Raw genomic sequence first — 24,717 nt, 5'->3', positions numbered from 1 at the left:
CAGAACATAGAAAGTCACATCTGTGGAATTAAATTGGGGCTACATGTTCTCTACCTGTCTTGAGGCTCTGAGATGTGAAGATACCACAGGTATGATCTTATAATTGTACCCTAGACTCTTAGGGCAGAAAAGGGAAAGGTGATGCTCACTCCACCTGAGATGTTCTGACTAAATGGAATTGCTCACACTTGAATAATTGGTACAGATTTCTTCAACTTGCTTAAAACAAAATCTAAGGGAAGTAGACTTCATTACATTCAGTATTCATTAATCCAGGATTTGGAGACCTAGAGTGCTTTACAGAGGAGCAACCCAGGAATTCCCTTGAAGGAAGGCCAGCAAACAGAGTTGGGAAGCCATGAGAGGAATAGAGGTCGCTGGAATTCACATTCTGCTCAGAGCAAGGAAATAGATCTCTGAGGTCACATGTACACATCCATTCGCATTCTCCCTCTCTCTCTCTCTCTCATACACACACACACACACACACATGCACAGTACATCCTCTATTCACTTTGGGTCGATGTTGACCTAACTGTAGTTTCAGCCTTCTCTGTCCCTCCAGGAGTCAGGACTCAGCTTTTTCTAACTCAGCCATCCTCAGGGTCAGCATCTCCAGGAGGCAGATTCTCCAAAGTAACATTAGCAACATCAAGGAAAACCAGGTCCAACTACAAAATGCTCTGAACATCTGCCCTGTGTGATGAGCTTGATGCTCTGGAATCTCGGGGCAAGTCTCTGCTCCATGTGGGCAGTTTAGTATCCATAAACTCATCTTTGGGCGCTTGTCATGTCTAAGACTCTTTGTGACAGGAGCCTCAGTTCTGTTTACACAGTGCCTGAAGCCCTCAGGGATATGAACCACACCCTAACTTGTGTTGTCAGGGTTTGGATACCACTCTCTTAGTCATCAAAATGATACTTCCACTTATGCTAGACTTTGCTGTCAAGTCTTTGCCCCAATTTAGGGAACATTTCCTCTTTTCTCCACCTCTCCATGGCTCAGTTGGGGCTTCTTTGACAGAAACAACCAACATTTTTGACGACTTTACTTGAAATAATGGGAGATCCTTTTTCTAGTCAAGTGTTGTCTGAAATGTCACGTTCTACATCATACAAAGGCTAGACACAAAGGCAGAGTTGTATCTCACCATTCTAGAGGCAAATCTGATATAAATATTACTCAGTTCTGGATGCTCTGTTCCCTGGTCTATCCCACATGCAACTTTTTCCTGCTCAAATCCTGTAAGCTATCTTTATCCTTTTTTGAACTCTGGTGTTTCTACTCTGTAATTTCCCCTACCATGTGTGTTTCACAATTCCAAGAGGAAGATGGCTGTGAACATCATGGGAAGAGGCCTCTCACTGGGTTTCCTGGGCACCAGTCAGTGTTTTCTCACTGGAGGTCCTGACCTAGGCTAACAAACTCCTGATTCCAAAAATTGAAGTTATTTTTTTTAAAAAATACAGTATCATGTGAAGGAAGAAATAGAATGCATGAACTTTCAGTTATTTTTCATCATGTCAATCATATTTCTGTACCTATTGTCTTATCAAGAATTGCATTTTTAGAAGTGGAAGACTGAATTTAATTTAATTTCTAGACTAGCAGTATCATTATCTCCAAAACTTAATATTATTGAGGTAGAACCTATGTACATATCTGCATATATATGTTGCATATGCATATATACCCATTTTAAGTACAGATTAGTAAGTACTAACATCTGTATGTACATTTTTACAATTAACTTAACATATATGTATTTATTTTTGCATATAAACACACCTACATACAAAAACCTGCAATGAGGTTTTAGAACATTTCTGTTCCTATTCACTATACAGGTCAGGGGATTTTAGCCTGAGGTTATGGAAGGCAACACTGAACTTTCATGCCCTATTTCTTTTCTTGAGGAATGGGCATCTCATCTATTTTCAGTAGACACTTTCCAGGCTGTGGTGACCCATAAACTGTCACTGAGCACAGCTCCTGCAGCAACAATCTCACTCATCTTTGGCTCTGGTAATATGACTGTCTCCACTGTTTACAATGCTAGTGGGTCATAAAGATGACCCATCATTTCCTATGGTTCTAATGGGGATCATCTGTATTCAGTTCCTGGTACCTTGCAGAATTTTCTGGTTCCCTGTATGAAGACTAAACCAAGCATAACAGAGAATGTCCCCAGGGATGAGTCAGAGTATCAATACATTGTGATATATAATCCATCAAGACAGTGACAAATGAAAGTGGAGGTATTACACAAATATTATGGCTCTGGCCTCAGTCCATTGTTTCTAGAAGAAATCTTCTCATTTTGAGGCTATTTTCCAGTTGTGTGTATTCAGGATATTTGTTCTCCAGACACCAGAAGGGATGCTCACAAGCACTATCCTCCCTGATAGATGCTTCACATCAAAAGCGCTTTTATCCTCCTCAAGTCATAAGAAACGTGACATTTTTGGTCAACTTCGAAGAGAAAGACTAATGGAGCATTAATGGAGATATGAGGGTTCAAGAGTATTTCATCAGTTTTAAAGCAGACAATAGGAGACTCGTGTCAAAAGGATTTGACTGCTTGAAAAATCTGCAATTGAATGCTTCCAAAGGAATATTGTGATAATTTTTCCTGAGAATGACAAAATGGAATTTAATACAAAAAAACCAAGTTTAAAAAATCAGGTGCTACTTTAAGTCTATTAGCCAACTTCTAGAGGGTCTCAGAATATAACATGCAAAATGTCTAACATATAATTTTTAAAAAGACCTATATCAGGTTAGAAAAAAACATTATATGAAAGAATAAAGACAATCTGCATGCAAAAACAGTGAGTTGAATCTGTCACTGAATTTATGTGGCACTTTTGAAACAACAATAAGAGAATCTCTTTCATGAGAAATTTCTTCCTTTCTCATTTTTCTTTCTTCCTTCCTTCCTTGCTCTTTCCCTTCATCCCTCCTTCCTTCCCTCCATCTTTTCAAACTCCCTCCCTCTTTCCTTCCTCCCTTCCTCCATTCCTCCTTCCTCTGTTCCTCCCTTCCTCTCTTCCTCTATTCCTCCCTTTTTCCCTCCTTTCCTCCCTTCTTTCTTTCCTTCTTTTTTCTTTCTTCCTTCCTTTATTTTTCTTTCTTTCTTTCTTTGTGGGAAAGAGGTTTAAGCACAGAGCTTCATACTTATAAAGCAGGCACTTTACCCTATTGAGTTAGACTAACAGCCCATTTTTGCTCTGGTTATTTTGGAGATGGGGAAATTTGTGAAGAATATGCCTAGGTTGGCCTTGAACTGTGATCCTGCTGATCTCACCCTCCCAAGAAGAATTAAAGATATGAGCTGTCAATGTCCAGCCAATTTCTTTCATTCCTGAAACAAATATACAAACGCAGAAGGTCACAAAAGAACAAAGTAATAAAAAGAAGCAAATGGAAATCACGGAATGGAAAAATAGTTTTAAAAATTCTGAAGAACTAAATAACAGATATCAGTGAAACTAAATGTGCTTGAGAAGGTAATTAACAAGAGAAGGGAATGCAAATAATATCCTAGTACAACAGGGCTGCCATGGGTCTTCTCGTGATTTGCAAGGTTCAGAAAGTCCAACATGCCTCATGTTTAATGGTCTGGGCCATGCTTAGTGTCCAGAGTTAGAGGTGATTCTTCTTATAGGGAAACCTACAGCTTACAACACCCCAACCTCCCAGAAAGTAGAGCTGCACCCTGGGCTGAGGACCCAGGTTTCACTGTTACAGGTGGTGTAGGCAAAAGACTCATATTGGCATAATACACAAAATAACTAAACACCTATCGAAGAACTGAGGAGAAAAAAGAACCATCCCAGAGTTTATCAGCAGCTGTGAGTCCAAGAGAGAATTTGAAAGTTCACGCCATGAACCTGATACCTCCCCACCTTACTGCTTTCCTCCCTCTCTGCCAAATTTCATGGAGATTTCAGAAACCTGAATTTGGAGTGATCACTTTGTCCTCCTTCCTTATTTCTGACATGTGATTTTTATCATTCCAGGGACCAGTTCTAAGGCTGTCATGACCGTAGGGTTATTGACCTTGTTCACAGAACAATCACACTCACTGTGCAATTGTTTGTTGCGGTCATCAACAGTCACTGTGCATACTGGTTCCAGAAGAAGCATAACCAAGCTCTCAGGACACCAATTTATAATCCCAACAAGACACTCATAGAACCCTGTCTGGATCCCAGACTCCCTGCTCAGGAAACCCCATTCAGAGTTTCAACATGATTACTGCTGTGCGCTGCATTACTGTGTTCAGCACAGTGGGACCAATAAGGGAAATTAGAACACTAATATCTTTTGACTGAACCCAGAGATGAGCATGATAACATGACGTAAGGATGACAAGATGAGGCACTGAGCTGTGAGGGCTCTTAATATTCAAACTATTCAAAGAGCATGAAGGTAAAAATCTGCATTGACTCATGTGCTGGTTTACTTCCTAAGAGGAGGACATTAATGAATTATGTGGGTGTAAGTGTTACACAAAATAATAATTCATTTATATTTCATATTCACAAAATAACAGACCAGTAGATCACCTCTGAGGACTGAGGCAAACACATTTCCCCAAGAGAGAAACATCCCATCATGTTCTGTTTAATAGGAAAGTGAAAAAACCTCCTTTTAAATGTTACTAAATCACATTTTATTGTGCTTCATTTTCTTTTATTTAAGTTTCTTTACTGTTGTTATTATATTTGTCATTGTACTGGGGGGCACATGTGACATTTACTAAAGTTCTTACAATAGATCAAATATATCATTATTAAATTCATGTCCTCCATCATTCTTCTTTATCCCCTGTTCCCACATTCCTGGAAGAGTTTCAACAGTTCTTATTTTTCCATTTACATACACGTAATGTGTACACAGTAGTTGCACCATATTCACCTTCCTATCCCTGTCTTTGTATCACTCCCCACAAGAACCAGTCTACCAGACGGTCTGTTTTGTCTTCTTCTTCTCTGTTTTTTATTTATTTATTTATTTATTATTATTTTTTTTTCATCTCCAAAAAGTTTATTAGCATGATTAAAAACATTGTCTTGAACAGTAACAGGAAGTTTCTAAGAGGAAAGAGCATCAGTGGCTAGGCCTTATAACCAATATTCAGAACTAAATAGACAGCTTTATTGCCAATCTTCATTTTATTAAAAACGATCCATTTATTGGTTCCATGGATTCATGACTATTGCTTTGTCTGGGAATGAGTCCCCACAGCAAATGCATAAAAAATATCTTCCAACATAAGTGGAGTGTGACCTGCACTGGACTGTCACCCTAACTGAGTAAAGGGTTGATAAAAATCCACAGAGAGCTGGGGTTCTGTTTTTTTAAAAAACATTCCTTGTATACACTACAAAGAAATAATTAGTATTTTGGCTTTCTAAATTCCTACACGATATTTAGAATGGCAGTCCCCACAGTCTTCCATCACTAACCATGCGTGCAGACCCTCTTCTGGAGGGTAGATTGTGGGGCAGACTCTGAAGACTTCGGCCTCTACATGTTTATACTGGTCTGAGAACAAAGTCAGCATCATCCAGAACATAGTAGTCATTGTACATGTCACCTTCACACAGGTATGGCAGTCTGGTGAAAGCTTCGATGACAAAACCAGCTTTTCTGAGCACTTCAGGCAGGCTATTCACTTGTTCTTCCCAATTCTGTCCCTTGATTTCCAAAATTTCTGATGGTTTCTCCCCCTGGCCACCTACGTTTTCCACATATGGGTGAAAGGGAAGAACCAGGGCAAGGATGGCTCTGCCTCTAGTTGGCTCCAACACACTTCTGATATCTTTCAATAAAGTCAGGCGCTGATCACAGCGGTCCAGCAAACTCAAGCAGCTGATGACATCATACTGGAACCTCGTATTCTGCCATTCACTTACACCATTGTATTTTTTCTTCTGCAGCTGCCATATCATAGTTTCCGAAAGCTCAGTGGCATAAATTTCTTCAAAATGAGGACTCATGATTTTTGTGACTTCTCCATCTCCAGCACCTAAATCAAGAAGTCTATGGGTTTTCCAGTCTGGATTAATTTTAAGAAGTCTCTGAAACTGATCTGGTGAAAACACGAACATTGAGCCTCTTCCTGGCAACCCATTGATAGATGTTCTAGACATAAACAGGCTAAAAACAGATGACACAAAGGAATGACATAACTGGATAAATAGCCAGCCCGACTTCTCAGTGCTGCTGTTTAAGAAGATCTGTGCTCCTGATCAAGGTAACTCTGAACAAAGACAGCCTGAAGTGACTCGCATAACTTCTCTCTGTTGCACACACACCACTGGTGGGCTCCGTTCAGCCGCCCACGGCCGCCGCCGGCCCACCGGGGCCCTGGCTGTGTTCACGTACAGGGAGCGGTCAGCGGGCTCCGCAGTGTCCACATCCTCTGCACTGGCCACACGGACGCCAGGCCCAGGCACAGCCAGCCCGCCAGCAGTCTCATCGGGGGCCGCAGTCACCATCGCCGCCGCCCGGGCTCCAGCCATCGTGCCCGACTCCCGCATCCAGCCCGTTCAGGGCCGAGGCGGGGTATGGGGAGGAGCGGCCCGCGCACAGCCTTCAGCCTCTTCTGTTTTTTAAAGCAAAGAAATTTTTGTTTGTTCAAGGCAGCTGTATTGGGTGTTTCATTGTGTCATTTTCATATACATATGTATTACAATTTGAATTGGTTCACCCCCCCCTCTATTTTTTCTGCTTTCTGTCTTAGTCACCTTCTTATGGTGATTTCAACAGGCTTAAAAATTCTGTATTCATTCTTGCATAGGATGTACATCAACCCTTTCCAACTTTTCAATTTCTTCTTTTACCTTCCCTTTCCTGTTAGTGACCTCCCCTTAGTGTGGCCTGTTTTTCATAATATTTACTATGCTTCACTTTAAAACAACAGTAGTATATTGTATACCACTTCAAAAATACTAAAAATTTGGGAAGGAATCTTGTTCTCTAAAACAGCAAGGTAAACTATTTCCACCTAAGAATGTATACGGAAGTGATAACCCTGTTTACCACAGTTTATGTCCATATTTTAAAATGGCATTTCAGACACCATTAGATAAGACCTGGCCATAATGGATTAGAGTGACCTCCTGACATAAGATGGAACTTATGAACCAGAGACAAAGATGCGCAAATGACTATCCACAAACAATCAACACTAAGGAAGAGGGAAGAATTGCCCTAGAGATGTCATGACAGGCATGATTTTGAATGTGCAGTTTTGATAACTGTGTGGGATGGAACATTTCTGTTGTTATTAACCACCCCATTTATGATACTTGTTGTTGAAGTCCTAGGAAACCTAGAATTTTTCTACCAGTATGATTGCATTTTGGATCAGATTGCTGAACTTTATGATTTGGTATAATTTAAACTTAAAGTATAGAATTCTTTCTTAAATATATATATATATATATATATAATAACTCCTTTAATATTAAGATTGTAATTATTATCTTAATCAGATTTCCCATACCTGTGGATTCTCAAAATATCTAAGAAATCAAGTTAAGAAACCAAGATTTATTTTGACCTAAGGTTTCATAGATTTCAGTCGATGGTCATTTGGCTCTGAGGTATCAGCGTGTGGTGAGGCAGAACGTGATGGCAGAGAGAGTTTGGTGGAGCAATATGCTCACTTCGTGAAGACCAGGAAGTAAGAATGACAGTGGTTTTGCTTTGTAACAAAATATATCCCCAAACCCATTAATCTGTGAACCTATAAATGGATTAATTCATTAATGAGAGCTAAGATTTTTCAGTCCAATCACCTCCTAGAGTCCCCAGGTACGAATACTGCTTAATTTGTTACTGGAAAACCAGTACCCAGGCCTAAATGTCAATTTACAATGTACAAAAAACAAGTGCAGTGGTTTGAGGAAAGGGAAATAAGGGTTATTATTAGTCATACAAAGAGGATAGGGACAGTCAATACCTCAAAGCACTGTAAATCCAACTTCTAAGAGAAAATGTCCACATTTTAAAGGAGAATTCAGGGGCTCAGCTTGAGTATGGAAATGAATGTCCATGATGGCTGCTGGCATTGGTTCTGCAGGTTGTCCTACACCAAATCTGAATCTGTGTGCATTGGTGGACAGGTTTCCTTCTGTGGCAGTCAGAGAAAGAAATAGTCATAGAAGACTGTTAAGCTTAATTGAAGAGTAATGGTAGTTAAACTTGAACTCTCCAGCATGTAGACAAAGAAAGAAAAGATGTCAGAGTAAACTGGCCAGCATGCAAGATGGCTACATGAAAAGAGTTTTACCTTTTGTAGTCTCAGTTACATTTACCACCATTGTGCATTTATTCTTTGTATTTCTATGGAAAAAAAGGCATTGTAATCTTCCAACAGTTTCCTGACTTTAGTTAATCTGTGGTCCCAAGTAAGGAGTCATTGCTTCTCAGCAAAAGCAGCTTTTGAGCATCTATTTCACATTGTAGACTAAGCTTTCTGTGAATTACATGAGTTGTAGGGGGACATTTAAGTTTAAACCATAACAAGCACAATGCAAAGTTACAATTTTTACATCAGTAGAGGGGATAAATTAGTTCAAGTAATAATACATATATAAGTGAATATGCCACAGTGAAATACCCTGTATAGCTGTCTTAAACAAACAAAAATGTCCTTTTTTCCCCAAAAATAAAGAACAGGAAGGCAAAAAAGATCCTGAGTGAGGGGTTGCTACAAGAGGGAGGTGAGATATAAGGAAAGAGTATAGGAGGCTGAATATGGAGCAAATACTATTTACACATGTGTGTAAATGAGACCTCTTGAACGTTTTTTAGGACTTGGGAAGGGGGTATAAAGGAGAATGATGGAAAGAGTGAATTCAACTATGATACATTGTAAGAACTTATGTAAATGTCATAATGTTCCCCCAGGAAAATAATAAGCAATAGTAATAATTTTAAAAATATTAAGTACTCTGAATGCCACCACATCACCCTTTTTTACGGAATTTCCCAGAGTATAATTTACTAAAGGGAATTTAAGTACACCTGATCTACTGAAGATTGGAAATGCCATGGAAAGAAGGTTGATACACATAGAAAAAGAGGGTGCTCTCAATAGTATGTGTGCAAAGAGAGGAGGGAAGGACACATTTTCATGCTTTTTTCTTTTAAAACGGAACCTTATGTGAACCCCTTGGAAGAATCATGGGGAAAGCCTAAATCTGCTCATGAAAACCACTTAAGGGTGGTTCTCTGAACTCAACATAGGCCTTCCTTTACATGAATGAACAACAAATAATTCCTCTCTAAATTTGTCTGTCAGAATTGGAATGGTTGGTAATTATAGTTTTTATAAATATTATTCTAGCAAACAACCTTGAAGTTGTCCTGGTGTGTGTTCACAAATGTTCTTTACCAAAACCATATGCAATGATGTGATTTCCTCCAATATTCAGCACGATTTTAGTGGCAGAAATAAGTTTTTGCATCCTTGAAATGTGCATTGGCCTATTCTTCTGTTTTGCCTAATGAAATAGAGTCAAAGGACACCTGCACTACTTCTGGACAATAAGGATAAGACCAATTGCTCACCTTGTCACCTCACCTTTCTTTTTGTTGCCTTCATCAAAATTATCAGGAAGCAATGATCCTTTATTAGCTTTAGTAAGGGAATGGAGATGAGCACATGGAGAATCATCACCCATCACATGCAGTGGGCAATCGATGTGAACAACAACTTAATTTGTGTTTGATTGTCACCTAGTATCACATAGATTATCTGGGCTAATACATTGTAGAATTCCGAATATTATCCCCTTTTTTGAAAATCTACTGTTTTTCTGTGTGTACACTGTGACAGCTACAAAAGTTCTTATAATATATCACACTTGAATTCAAACCTCCATCATTCTCCTTTAGCCCCACACTGTAATTCATGGGATAGTTTCAACAGGTCTCATTTCCCCATTTACCTACATTTGTACATAGTATTTCCACCATTTTTACCCTGCTACACTGTTAAAACCTAGTACTCATTGGATGATAATTCAGAAAAAGAAATCCTATTTGTTCCACACTATGTGGTTCAGTGGGATTTATTTAGAGAAAGTTGATGCATTTCTGTGCTTGGAAACTGCTCTTTGTGCCCTAGAGTGTGGACAAACAGCATCCTTACTGATGTGAGGCTCTTCTCAGACTGTCACCCAAACCTGCCCACATAATCCCAGATACTTTCATGGTAATTGAATATGGTTTATTTTCTAGCATAGATAATATATCATTCCACAAAACAAGTCTTCATGAAATTAAGGTTAGGAAATTATTCCAAACTCATTCTACAGGTTGAATCTTCCTTCCACAGTGAAGGCATAGACAATCCTAGCCTTTCCTTGTAACAATGTGGATACCATGAATGGAATATTGTCAGTCTGGATAGCTCATCCAAGATGATATCCACAATGTTTTGAGTTGTTTTGCCGTGTAAATATGGTTTCTCATCTGTAAGGTTGACTTGAGTTCTACAAAAGTTATAATACAAATTTAACCCTATGTTTTTGACATTTTCTTTCAGAAATTTCCCAAAAAATGCTCAAAATAAATAAGTCCATCAATCAATTGGTCATGGAAGTATTGCCTTTTATTAAATCAAAACACTTAGAAAAATTTAGACAACACAAAAGTAAAATTGAATTACAAACACTTGAGTAGGACTTCAAAAACAAACTAGAGAAATACATATAAACCAGAATGAGCAAAGAGAAGACACAAAAGAAATGAGAGTCGGTCTTGGAAATATACTGACAATATCATAACAATAAGTGGTTAATAGTTAAATGCATGTGATGACACTCCTTCAAACAAAGAAGTTGGCTGTGTTTGATGAGGACCTTTGTCAGGATGTTAAGAGATCTCAAGGGGATCAAATTTATGGGACTCCACACAGTTGCCCACTGGTCTTTGTACAAGTTAGAGCAGCTGCTTCCTCCCATGGGGCAATTGCAAAACACACAGTTTTTCTGAGTCTCCCTTCCACATTTTAACTGCTTTCAACCACATAGAATCAGGAGGTGAAAGGTGGTGGTTAGTGGCTCATACTTATATAAGCACCACGCAAACATCTCCCAAGGAAGAGGAATCACTTTTGGGAGTAAAAGACTACCATAATCACGCACAGTGTACCAGAAAACTAGTGTTTAGGAATCAGACTACAGTTGTATGAATAGAGGCAGTGACTCAGTGAGCTGCAACACCCAGTGAGACCCTCAGGTTTCTGGCCATGATGAATATGTGTCATATGGCCAGTAAGGGGTAGTGTAGGGCTGCTGTGTAGTGCCTGCACAGATACTCAGTAGGAAATCTTCATTCAAAGAAATGGAGCTTGGGCTCTGTGCTCACTGAGGGGGACTCAAAAGCTGTGTTTCCTCTGCTTGAAACAGTGCCCTAAGCAGAGACCTATCTTGTATTGGCAGTTCCTTCCTCTAGGGGCTCCTTCATATGTGAAAGCAAATCTTCATCTTCCTCAGCATGCACTGTGATCAGAAATACAGAACCAGGATAGGGGGTGGAGCTAAAGGAGTCATAACAAGTCTCATTTGAAAGAGTTTCCATCTCCTCTGAGGGCAGGTAGAAAAGAAAAGGAGGCCTGGTGCATGCCAGCCCCAATTTGGGGTTCAGATACCTATATCCATCATGGCCTAGACTCCTCTCTTTCTCTTGGTCTTTTCTCAGTGTAAAGGTAGAGACAGGCCTTAATGAAATAGGAGAGTCAGTATCCTGATTTTGTCTATTCTGAATCAGACCTAGGAAGTATTCTACAATGGTATCTTGTCTCTTAGCTATGTGTATTTGTACCTAATGTCCTTTCTCCTCACCTATGCTGTGTCACCTGACCTCTGTCTCTGCATCTCTGGGAGCAGCTAGACTTTCCTGCACCCTGAGTAGTGGCATTAGTGTTAGTGGCCACAGCATATACTGGTATAAGCAGAGGCCTGGCAGCCCAACCCAGACTATTCTCAGATTCTACTCAGAACTGAATAAGCTCCAGGGCTCTTGATTCCACAGCTGCTCCTCTAGATCCAATTATACTTCAGCCAATGCAGGACTTTTGGTCATCTGGCTACAGACTGAAGGCAAAGTTCACTTTTACAATATGATTAAATAAAATATTGCTTTTCACGGGGGCATAGATGGGGAAAGAGGGACAAAAACCAAACCCTGCTCTGATGTCCTGCTAATCACTCATCCACATTAAAATTAATATGGGCATATATCAGCTGTATCTAGAAGTCACTTCTTGGTTGCAACCAGGTGTCCTCTCAATTTTCTATTTACCATTTCTAAAGTCTTGGGAAAGTAAAATAAAAGAAAATCAAGACAAAGAACAACAAAAAACCCCACAAACAGCTACACAAGGGACATCATGAAGCTGGTGGATCATGCTATAATCCTAGCTCCTCAGGAGGCAGAGATCAGGAGGATCATGGTTCAAAGTCAAAAGAGGGAAATCGTTCTGTGAGATCCTATCTTGACAAAACCCTTCACAAGAAGGGCTGGTGGAGTAACTCAAGGTGCAAGCCCTGAGTCCAATACCCAGTATTACAAAAAAAGGGGGGACATCATGATACAGAAACTGTTCCTGATGATTCATATGTTGATCTTGTTCTATAACCAGTGCCTTTCAGGATTCTTGTTTACTCCTTCTGAAAAGATGTAAATCATTTTATTTCTCTGTCAGAGCCCATAAACAAGTCCAGTCACTGCCACATTGACTCTGCTCTGCAAGTGGTTACAGTACAGACATACCCTTCTCTTCCAAGTTGTCTGTTCTCCAAGATGTCCAGGTTCAATAGTACCAGGGATGAGGCAGTAAGATGTGGACTTACACCTGACATTACAAGCCCAAAAGGAATTCCAGCACAAAGCAGTCCTGGATCACTCATTAGGTCATATACCTTATATTTGAAAGTCAGGTAAAGGGGGATTTAGTTAAGGGATTCAGGATTTGGGGCCCTTGGTCAGCAACTTCCCTGTAGCATATCAGTGGGCAAATGGAAGTTGCAGGCCTCCTGTAAAATGCTGAACTTTGTCCTGGGAAGTTGAGTAAAGTAGAGCACAAGATGTGACTTTGCTGCCAATGATACCACTCAGTACTACGGAAACTCATACATGTGTGTTTTCCTAATCAAAGAGCTGAGTTGTGGCTTCTGCTTCCATTGCCTAGAGTTGCTTTTTACCAATCAGTGATTCAGTGGAGAGTTCTGTGCAATGTCAGGGAACTCCCCAACATATTCATGTGTAACTCCCCCTGATGTTCTTGGTGTAGTCCTAGATCTCAGTGTCACCATCTTCTGTAGAAAGAGCACCAGATACACTGGAGGCTTCTATTTCAGCTGGTACATGGGATCCCAGATAAATATCCTCAGTTTGTAGCCTCAAGAGGTCAGCCATGAGGGGCTCAGCAATATTTTCTATCTCTACTTTGCCAAAATGATTTCATTTACCAACTCTGTCTCCAGTAAATGTCAAAGTTGATTACTACTGTTAGCTGCATACAAATTGAGGTCCCTGTGTCAAGAGTCCCTGTGTCATGAAGGAATAGCATGAATTTTGTCTTCTGATCTCATCACTTCTTGACCTGATGTGTTACTAGTTTTCCACCTCTGTTATCATTTGTGCTACTGAATCCATCTTTGGGGATGGAATGAAAACACATATTTCCTTAATTATAGGCCCATTGAAATGAAAAATATTTTCCCAGAAACAAACAACATTTCACTTGCAGAATGGTATAACAAGAACAGCAAAAGTCTGTCAGGTGAGGCCTCTGCTTCCTGTCCCTGCTGTTCTCTTAGGCTGTATTAAGCATTCACTGGGCTCTGAAATCTCAAGAAAGCCAATTTCTCTTATGATTGAACTCACATAAGGCTCTGAATTCCCAGTAAAAAGGTGATGCCCCCAAATTCAGGACCTGGATTTCATGCTCATCACATGCTCAAATTCTTCCAGGTTATCTCCTTGAGTTTTAAGATGCTATCCTCTCAGGTATTTTGGACATAGACTTTATAAGCCCAATCTCCTTTAAATCCATGGACTCTTACGAAGTAAATTTCACCAGGGTCCAGTGAGGATGGGTAGCAGGACTTGAGGTTTCCTTAGGTAAAGTTTGGGGAAAAGAACTCTAAAAGGGATAGATTAAATTTATTGTAATGTTCTTTTCATATCAATTTTCATATCGTGGAAAATTACAAAACCTTGCTAACTACCTGACTTACATCAGATAGTCAAAATAATATAAGTTATGCTAGGATAACATTAAAAGACTAGTTTGAAGCCAAAGTAGCATAAAGGTGGAAAAGACATTTTTTTTCCTGATAGTATTACATTCTCATGGGAAAAAATGTGGAAATCTAAGTCTTTTACAAAAAGCCTTAGGTTTTTGGGGGGAATCCAAAAAAAAAGTGGTGAGCATAGCTGCCATTCACACAACAACAACAAAATGGTAAGTCATTGCAAAAATCACTTCTTGGTAATTATCAAGTCAGGTCCCCCTGCAGTCTTTAAGCATTTACCTGGGTTGAAGAAGATCACAGTTTAGAAATGACTGAAAGACACTGGCAGAAGTAAGCTCATTTGGCAGGTAATTTTGCAACATTTGGTTGCACAAGCACTGTAAAGTATACCCTGTATTTACCTGACTGGAGGTCATTGCAGATCTATACTCCTAACCACATGGAGGTTACTTTGTCATTAAACTACTCTTCAAATTAACACCAGAAAGGTTCACTTGCAGAGGTTAGGATTTCCTTCCAGGACAGTTGGGCATTGTCAGACAGCCTGGGAAAACGTGGATGTGAAGCCAGCAGGAGGCATTGTTGGATTGACATGGTAGGGCCCTGAGCAAGACTACATATGGAAATACTGTAATGACTCTCTCACTTTTGAATAAGGTGTGTCTTCCATAAAGAGTGATCTGCCTACACTTGGGTCTCCTGGAAGCAAGTGAACACTGAGCTCTTACTTCAACCCTTGTTTCCTATTTTATTCTCCAACCTTATGAGGTCTCAACAGGGATAGATGGATAATAGCAAATTAGGAACACACTTGCATGAAGAAACTTGATCTAAAATGTTTTCTGTGGATAGCACAAGAAACAGTTGCAGATAGTAGAACCTCAATTCCAACAATTCTGCTTCAGCAAATAGAATCTGGGGGCTTAACCTTAACTGCGATAACTTGCATATCATCATAATCCATAACTATTAGACAAGGAGTTATTAGGAAGCAAGTGAAAACATTCTTAAGTTACATTTCCATTGTCGTATGCTCCTGTCGTGAAGAACAGGTAAGTTGGTTATGCAATCTCTCAAAAATTGCAAAATCTCGTGCCAGATTCCTGGGTTGGTTGTTAATCATATTTGTCCAGAGTCTGGATCCCTGTATAAAAATTACATATTTTGTTGTACAAACTGTACTATGACACCCATCAACAAAGACAATCACAGGTTTGAGTAACAGAAGATAATCTAACTAAAAATCATAGATGCAAAAATAAAACAAAATGTTACCTAATAGGATCTATGTTAAACTGATAAGGTTTCACCTTGACCACAAAGACATAGATAGATTGAGACATTTTCAAAATCTCTGCAGTATGGTGAACATGAACTTTGGAGGGAACTGAAGATACATTAACCATGTGTCAGATGACCTGATTAGGGATAGAGGCTATGAACATTAATGTCGTTTATTTGAAAACCGTGGTGTTACATGTTATGTAGCCTATCCTGGCACTAAACAACACCATGGTTCTTCAGGGATGAAAAAAATGTATCTCAAAAAATCATGCTTGTATTAAGAGACATCACCATAGAGTTTCCAGCAGACTTTCTCTCTGATCTTTTTATATCATAACAGGCTTCTTGTGTGCTGAATTTTCCTTCAATATACAGATTTTTTTCTCCTAATTGTCACCCAGACAGTTCTGAAGGGTAAGAATTTTCTGTCAATGTTCATTTGAGACTGTCTGAGAGAATGTGTGGGCTGCTTTAAAGACCCTTCTTGAAGACAGGCATCTGTGTTGGTAACCATGCTATTTCAGTTCATCTAACCTGAGAGGTGTAATGTGAACTATGTCATATACATGTCATATTCATAAAGGTCATTTTCCTAGTCTTATCATTTTGTTGATAAGTATTTTATACTGACTGGCAAAGCTGTTGTTTATAATTTTTAAAACTTCAATCATCCTTTATCATGTTTCTCTTTGGTATATATTTGAAACTTATTCTTTAATCTTCATTTTTGTTAACTGTATAAACATATATTTTTTGGGCAGACTCTCACCATATAGCCCAGACTGGTCTTGAACTCACAATCCTCCTCCTACCTTAGTATAGTGAATGTTTGAATTATAAGAATAAGCCTTCAAACTTAACTAAAATTACATATTTTATTATCAAAAGTTTGTCATTGTTTAATAGAACATAATCTAGTAAATATGTTTACATTTGATTAGAGTTGAGATTAAAGATTAAACATTAGAAAGAAAAATATGCAAATGTTATTTATAGGTATTTAAGAACAATTCAGGAATGAATATAAATTTACATTATAATTTTATTATGTGATGGACACCCATTGTCCATCTTATGTTTCATCAGATATGACAGAAAATTTATATCTTTGTCATATTCTGCTTTACCCTCACAAACCCTCTTCCCATTCTTTCTGCAGTTATTTTGAAGTTGCTCTTTATATTTTATTACTTATAAACTATTACTTGTAATTGATTACCACTTATAATTGGTGGCCTCCTGAGAGTCAGCAAATCAAGCCTGGTTCTGTTTCTCTTTTTGACAGCAACTCCATCCCTGGTCTTCCTGCTACTACTGTTAGCTATGCAACTATATCAGTGGGGAATCCCTCTTCCTTTTACACCCAACAGTGACTGTGTGATTTCCTAATGAATTTGTTGCTAAAAGGATAAAGCCCAGCAATCGTCTACAAGACTGAAAGAATTAATTTCCCTGGGAGAGATATGGCCCAAACATGCAGATAAACTTTCTTTTCCTCAACTGTTTTCCCTCTGGTTGCAGGTGTTTCTGTACCCACCATGTACTGGAGCCCTCACTCCAGCCTGTACTGTCTCCATTCTCAGCTAGAGCAAGGATCCTGTCAAGGGAGGGACTTGTAGAGCCTTTAGAAAGCTAAATATTTGCATAGAGACAGTTAAGATCACAAGGGCAGATAAAAAAGAATTGTGGGCTCAGGTCTGGTTGTGGACTCAGGAGGCAGAACCTGCAGCATCTCCACAATGCATTTCACTCCACTCCTCTTTATCCTCCTTGTTCACTGTAAAGGTGACTGCCTGCAGGGGATTCTGGGAGGGCATCTGCCTTTTACCTTGAATGAAATTTTCCATGGCAATAGGTCTGACCTGTCTCTCTTGATCTCTGTTGATTACTTTTTGCGGGGTTCTGGGCCCAGTTTGTGCTGACTCAACCCCATTCTGTATCGAAGTCTCTGAGTGAGACTGTGACCATTTCCTGCACCCGCAGCAGTGGAAATATTGCAGGCTACTATGTGCATTGGTACCAGCAGCACCCAGGCAGTGCCCCCACCACAGTCATCTATAACTTTAACACTAGACTCTATGGGGTTCCTGACTGCTTCTCTGGCTCCACTGACAGCTCCTCCAACTCAGCCTCCCTGACCGTCTCTGATCTGCACTCTGAGGATGAGGCTGACTACTACTGTCAGTCATATGATGACAATGGCAAACACACAGTGCTCCAGACCCATGAGGAAGTGAGACAAAAACTTCTCAGACCATCCCAAACCTTGGTCAGCCTGAAACCTATCTGAATAGAGAGGGTTGCTCTTTCCTGTCTCATTTTTGAATACTGGAGTTGGGACTATCTACTCATTATTTGCACTATAGTATTTTCAAAATAACTCTTCTTTCATAACATAAAACCTGATTTTCTCATACATTTAAGATCATTCCATGGAGTAGATATAGGATTGTGAGAAGTACCACAATTGATATTTCAAGTTGGGCACTATAGTAACCATGGTAAGATGCTTATCAGCAACTCTGACATATTAGCACATTCCTTCTATTTTGACAACAAAATATGTATATTACCAAATGCTTCTGCCCTGGAAGAAATAAGATCATTCGTTTTATGTTGCTCTCAACTATAAAGAAGTCTTTGTTTTTGAATCTTATTTTGTCATTCAGTTGAACATAAGGCTAAATGTTTAACTCTCTGAGTTCTGATGCCCATCTATTGGGCAAAATAATACCATGAAACCCAAATGAATATTATGATGGTTGGATGATATCATAAGTAACTTGAAAGCAGAGCCTGTATTACCCAATACACAGAAGTCTATAGGGTCCCTAATATTGATAGGAAATATAGGGTCCATAATGTTTAGCCAAGACCAGATGCATTCACAATATGTTAAATTTATGTACAATGAACATAGAAATATAATAGGGTCATCTTCCATCTAACAGAATATAGTTCACCCATCCCATAAAGACAAAGAGCTATCATAATGAAACATGAAATAAATATTCTTATTGAAAGGAATCAAACAAAAAGTTTACATAAAGTACAATTCTATGAATTAGGAATATACAGAAAGTATAAATTCATAGAGGAATAAAATAAAGTAATTTATCCTCACAGGTGCCATGACTGAGAGTGAGATGGATGACACTGAAAATTGGAAGCAAAGAAAAGTATTTAAAAAACAAACTGAGAACAACTCTATAAACAAAGTTGATGGATTTTCAGGCTCCTCAGTGATAAGAAGTTTACTGGGTATAGCTCAGATTTTTGAAATATCATCCTTTGCTTTCATTTTGTAGGATTAAATATGAAGAACAATTTTCATGGTGCTGATTGTGGAAGTCACCTGTTGTAAAAACATTTTGTCCTGTAACTCTGAAACAGCTCTATATCCCCCATCACCATCCTAAACATCAACATCTGATGCACTGAACAGCACCATCAAGTGCACAGCTGTGGGGAATTCTCAGTTGAGCCATCAAGTCTCTGCCCTGTTAGGGTCACGTACATGGTACCAGCAGGGGGAATGTGGATTTTGCCAGAGGGTGGATCTGGCCCTTCCAAAGTTTGCAGGGAAACTGAGGAAATAATGACTTCCTTGAACTGTCATGTGTGATGTTGTGACCTTCTTGGAATGCAGGACTATCAATGACAACTGACTTTTCACTCTATTTAGTCTGGTCACATGAAATTCTCTCCATCCCCTTCCTTCTAAAAGTAACAGATATTGCATGAGGATCAAGGGTGCTGGAAGAGTTCCCAGAGAAAGGAAATACTTGAATATAGGAAAGCCTCAACCTTTGGGAGGAAAGATGGCTACAATCATCTGCAACAAAACTGCGAACTATGACACAGCTTGCAAGTCACTGGATTCCTGATCCTCAAGAATATCCCCTCACTCTCTGGGATATCAAAGATTCTCTGGCTCCAGGTCCTGAAATTTGGCCATCCTGACCACCTCAGGACTCAAGTCTGAGGACAATGCTGATGGCAACTTGATCAAAGGACAACATATCTGATTCTTGCATTTTGTTGGAGGCCCATGTGGAAATGAAATTAAGAACCTCAGGAACTTTCTCCTACCTACTCACATTGCTAAGACCCATGGTGCAACGGACCTGTGAGAAGATGTAGAGTAGGATTTGGTAGATAATATTCAGAGTTTGAAGAAGGTTTTATGTTGTGACCACTAGTTATATGTAATGTATTCAGTCAGTCATGTTTAGAGTTGCCAATTCAGCAAATTTATAAGTACAGTTCAATTATAAACCTTTTAGTGTTTGTCTTATTATAGATATTATACATGTTAATGATGATAATAAAGAACAAAGAGACTAGATATTTTATATATCCTGATTTATTTTCATAAATGAACAATGCAAACCAATCTCTGAAATGTATGAAGGAATAATCACTTACCCATGTTCTTCTTTATAATCTCTTAATTTCATAAAGTGTACAATTACCTGGATGAATGTTCAATACCATGTATATTTCCCCTTTATGATATCTCTAACACTGGACTATGATGCAAACTGCATTGTACTTCTGTAGTTTTCAGGATGCCCTTCTTCACAGTCATGTCCCTAGTGGCCCATCCCTACATGTTCAGTTCAGCCACTGAAGGCAGGTGTATGAGTAGAATTAATGGTTCCCATGGAGACAAATGCGCTTGGAAAGGATTTGGGGCGATATATTTTATCATATTTTGTACTCTTAATAGAAATATGCTGTAAGGAAGGAAAGCACAATGATTCTCCAGGTACTGATAACAGCATTTGACAGGAGCAAAAGAGAACAAATATCATTTTTTCCCTTACCAATTGGAGTAACTTCCATTTTGCAATATACTAGGTACAGTTTCAGGGAAGTAACTCAAGATAAAACTATTTGTGATGAAGAGACAATGTGAACACATTGCTAATATGACATATACTTAGAATGTGCACTTGACTATAGAGGCCGAATAGAGTCACTAAAATGTTCCTCATTAGCATTGCTAATGGGTTCTCTAGATACAGAGTGGACTATGGATTGAAAGGATAATTGATGCAATACCTTAGAGAGTGGGGCTACTTAGGTGAAATAGGTGGCTCATTATGGGGAAGTAATTATGCCTTTTCCTGGATTTGTGACCGTGGGGAAAAGGAAAAGGAAGAGATTGCGGTCAGCATTGTAGTGTAATGGGAAGCCTTGGAAATAGGGTGTCCTTTGGTGGTCAAAAATAGGGACAAATCAAAGATGACACTCACATATTTTGCTGACCACTCAATGGATTCCCTTTGTGCATCAGATAGATGGGCACCGGAATCTTCATGGTCTTCATAAATGTTTGACCCTCAGCTTAGTGATGATCTCTAGAAATTTTAAATGATTTGGAGGAATTTTAAATGAATAGAAGATGTGAAGAGAAATTTGTTTTTTAGTTGTATCACTTCCACAATTTATGAAGTAATTAACCAAACATGCATTTTTCCAAGATAACAATGTCAAAGGCTAACTAGTTAACATTAATGAAGAATGGATCACTGAGTACTGAATTTAAATGATATAAGCATGACAGAACTGTATAAAGTTAAGATTCATCACCAGAGAAGTGTAGGTGCATGATTTCTGTATATCTTGTGGTTGTGTTGGATATACTTTCTATAGAAACACTGGCCTCTGCCAGATGTCGGAGGTATTAGAGTGCTTAGATCTTGTGATCTGAGGTCTTCAAGGTGGCCATGGATCTGGTTCTGAAAATTCAGCAAAAATAGGCCACCCCAGTTTGGAAACCATTCCACTTTCTCTAGAGTATTAAGCAAGTTGCTTCATCACTAGTATGAATGGGCTACACTTATTGATTCATGACAGCCTAGACTTGGCTCCTTCCTCCTATTGTTCTTATTGTCAATTTCTTTCCTTACCTCAAGTGTCCTGGCCAAACTGCAGGTGCAGAGATTGGCTGGAGACAGAGGGAAAGAAACCTTTTGGTTATAAAAGCTCTTTTTTCAGGGGAAAAAAAGGAATCAAAATTTGAGCAGAGCTCCTAAGGGGGAGACATGGCTCTGTGGATCTTTACTCTATGTGAGCTCCATTACTTAGTACTTTTTTGTCCACATGACTGCTGGTAGTATCTAGGGGAAGAAGCCATGGTAAAATATATGAAGCCACCATTGTTCTCTGGTCTATTTCTTTCTGGGACATTGTAACTGTGCTTTATAATATCCTACTGTTGAATCCCTGGTTCTTATGTCCTGCATTTGGTCAGCTAATTCAACCATCTTCCTTGTCTGGGGCCTTTGGTCACCTTGGACTTTCTATTATGTAATGGCAGCATCAATAGATTACTAGAACCAGCATCTGTCAATGAGAAAGCAGAAAACCATGTTGTCTCTGATACTGACCCTGGGATTTAAAGTCTGTTAGCATGACCTCTGTAAGCATCCTCAGGCAGTTTCTTGATTATTATTATTCACCACTATGTAACAGTGATATGGTTCTTACATGGAGACACAGATCAGTCATCAATTCTAATTCCTAGATTATAGCTCCATTGTCTCTTTCTGTACTAATAGCATCTCAGGCATATGACTGCCATTACCAATGAGGAACTTGGTTGTTTCTAAGACATATGGATGAAGTCAAAGAGCCTCTAGGCTTATAAATTGAGAATAGCAAAATTAAAACTGGGTCATGCCTGCCTGGGAAGACAGAACTTGCTTGGGAGTGATAGTCACTCCAGCAAAAGTTGTGATCAAGAAGCAAGGTTTTAGTTTGGGCACAGATGCTGAGATGGTACTGACAGAACCTAGCAGTCTGTGCCTCTCTGGGTGATCACCAGAAGGAAGCAGATTCCAAAGTCAGTTTCTGTGGTTGTCTTTTCAGATATGATACTGTTGTCTGATCCTGTTGGCCCCCAACTCTCATCCAGGTATACTGTTTCCTTTTTGCTAAGATCTTATTTGTTAATAGCAAACAAAAGTATTTTTAGTATACACTGAGATACATAAATGTAATGGAAAACCCATTTTTATTACTTTAAGGTTAGAAAATAAGTATAGACTTGTCAGTGTAATGGATTTCCTTAATTTTTGTCACCTGTTTATAATTTCTTCTTAGAATTTAAAAGCTGTATGGGGATGCATTGTGAAATTTATATATAACCAAAAAAAAAGTAAATTTTAGTGTACAGTTGCCCCCTAACTCTCATCCGGGTGAACTATTTCCTTTGTGCTAAGATGTTTTTCGTTAAAAGAAAACAAAAGTAAATTTCATTATATGCTGCAATACAGAAATGTAATGCAAAGCCCATTTATGAATATTTTAAGGTTAGAAAATAAGAGCAGACTTCTTATTGTAATGGATTTCCTTTGCTTTTCTCACCTGTTATAATTTCTTATTAGAATATAATAATTGTACAGGGGCTGCATTGTGACATTTACATATGTGCATATAATATATCATAAATAGGTTCAACTTTTCCATCTTCCTCATCACTCCTCCCCCTTCTTAGAACTTCAACTCATTTCCTTACTCTATCTTCACGAATGTATACAAATACATCTGCCATATTTGCCCTCCTTCAATGTCTCTTTATGCCTCCCCCCACACTGCTATGTACCTCAGGAAAGGACCTGTTTTACCTTCCTGTCCTTCATTTCTCAAAAGCATATACTGGTAGTCCAAGGGGTTGAGCTTGGCATTACAGACATGTACATATTGTGCTTTCATCAGATCAATTCTCCATTACTTATTCTTTCTCTGTCACTCTGTTACCCCATTATTCATCAGCTAACAGTGCACTGTATTATATCATTTTCATACACAGATACGAAGTTTGAATAGTTTTCACTCCTTAACATTCTTTTTCCCTCTCCTGTCCCCTGTTGTCCCCTCAGATAGATGCACTAATACAATCATGTTCTCTCTTTCTCTCTCTCTCTCTCTCTCTCTCTGTCTCTGTCCCTCTTGACATACAAAAGTAAACATATTTCCACAGATGAGGGAAAATATGCTACTTCGATCATTGGAAACTGGCTGCTTGCTTGACTTAACATGATGTTGTTCAGTTGTATCCATTTACATGCAAAAAACTTAATTTCATTCTTTATGGCTGAATAATATCCTATTCTGTATACACAGCACATTTTCTTAATCCATTCATCACTTTTGAGGCATCTGGGTTTATTGCAAAGCTTGACTATTTTGAATTGTGCTTCAAAAAACATGGATATACAAGTGGCTCTATCATATCCTGGATCACATTCCTTTAAAAATATGCCCAGCAGTTGTATGGCTGGGCAATATGGTAGTTGTATTTTTGGTTTTTTGAGGAACCTCCATACTGTTTTCTATAGGGCAATATGGTAGTTGTATTTTTGGTTTTTTGAGGAACCTCCATACTGTTTTCTATATAAATGTTCCATTTTCCAATATCCTGGCCAGCATTTGTTATTGTTTGTGTTACTGGTGATAGCTGTTCTGACCAGAGTGATGTGGAATCACAACGTCATTTGATTTGCATTTCCTGTATGACCAAGAAAGTTGACAATTTGTTCATATACTTATTGCCCATTCTCTTTTGACATTTGTCTCTTCATTTCATTTTCCCATTTATTCAGTTGGTTGTTAATTCTTTCTGGGGTTAATTTTTTGAGGTCTTTGTGTATTCTGGTTATTATTCTCTTTTCAGATGTACAGCTGTCAAAGATTTTCTCTTTTTCTGTAGTCTTTTTCTTCAATCTAGTGACTGTTTCCATTGATGTTCACAAACTTTTTGTTCCTGCTGTCCCATTTGTCATTCATTTCTCTTAATGGCTGATATGTTAAAGATCTATTCATAGAGTTATTACCTAGGCCACTGTGATCCAATGTATTCACTATTATTTTCCTGAAGTGGTTTCACCATTTCAGATCTTTTAATCCATTTTCATTGAGACTTGTTAACGGTCAGAGACTGTGGTATAGTTTCAGTCTTCAGGTGGAAATCAACTTTCTCAACAATATTTGTTGAAGAGACTATCTTTTATCCAGTGCATATTTTGGGCTCCTTTGTTGAAAATCAGATGTTTGTACTGTGTGGATATGTTTCCAGGTATTTTATTTCATTGGTCTTTGTATTGTTTTTGTGACACAACTTGTGCCGTTTTT

The 24,717-nt window shown here is 38.7% G+C and overlaps 1 pseudogene; it reads right to left on the bottom strand.

Annotated features, from left to right (window-relative positions):
- Positions 1-5,052: 5,052 nt before the first annotated feature.
- LOC141418908 (protein-L-histidine N-pros-methyltransferase pseudogene) lies at positions 5,053-6,491 on the bottom strand (annotated as a pseudogene).
- Between the last annotated feature and the right edge of the window lie 18,226 nt (positions 6,492-24,717).

Source organism: Castor canadensis, chromosome 18, assembly GCF_047511655.1.
Source record: "Castor canadensis chromosome 18, mCasCan1.hap1v2, whole genome shotgun sequence".
NCBI lineage: Eukaryota > Metazoa > Chordata > Mammalia > Rodentia > Castoridae > Castor > Castor canadensis.
The sequence above is the reverse complement of the archived record's forward strand: the minus strand, read 5'-3'. Positions and strand labels throughout refer to the sequence as shown.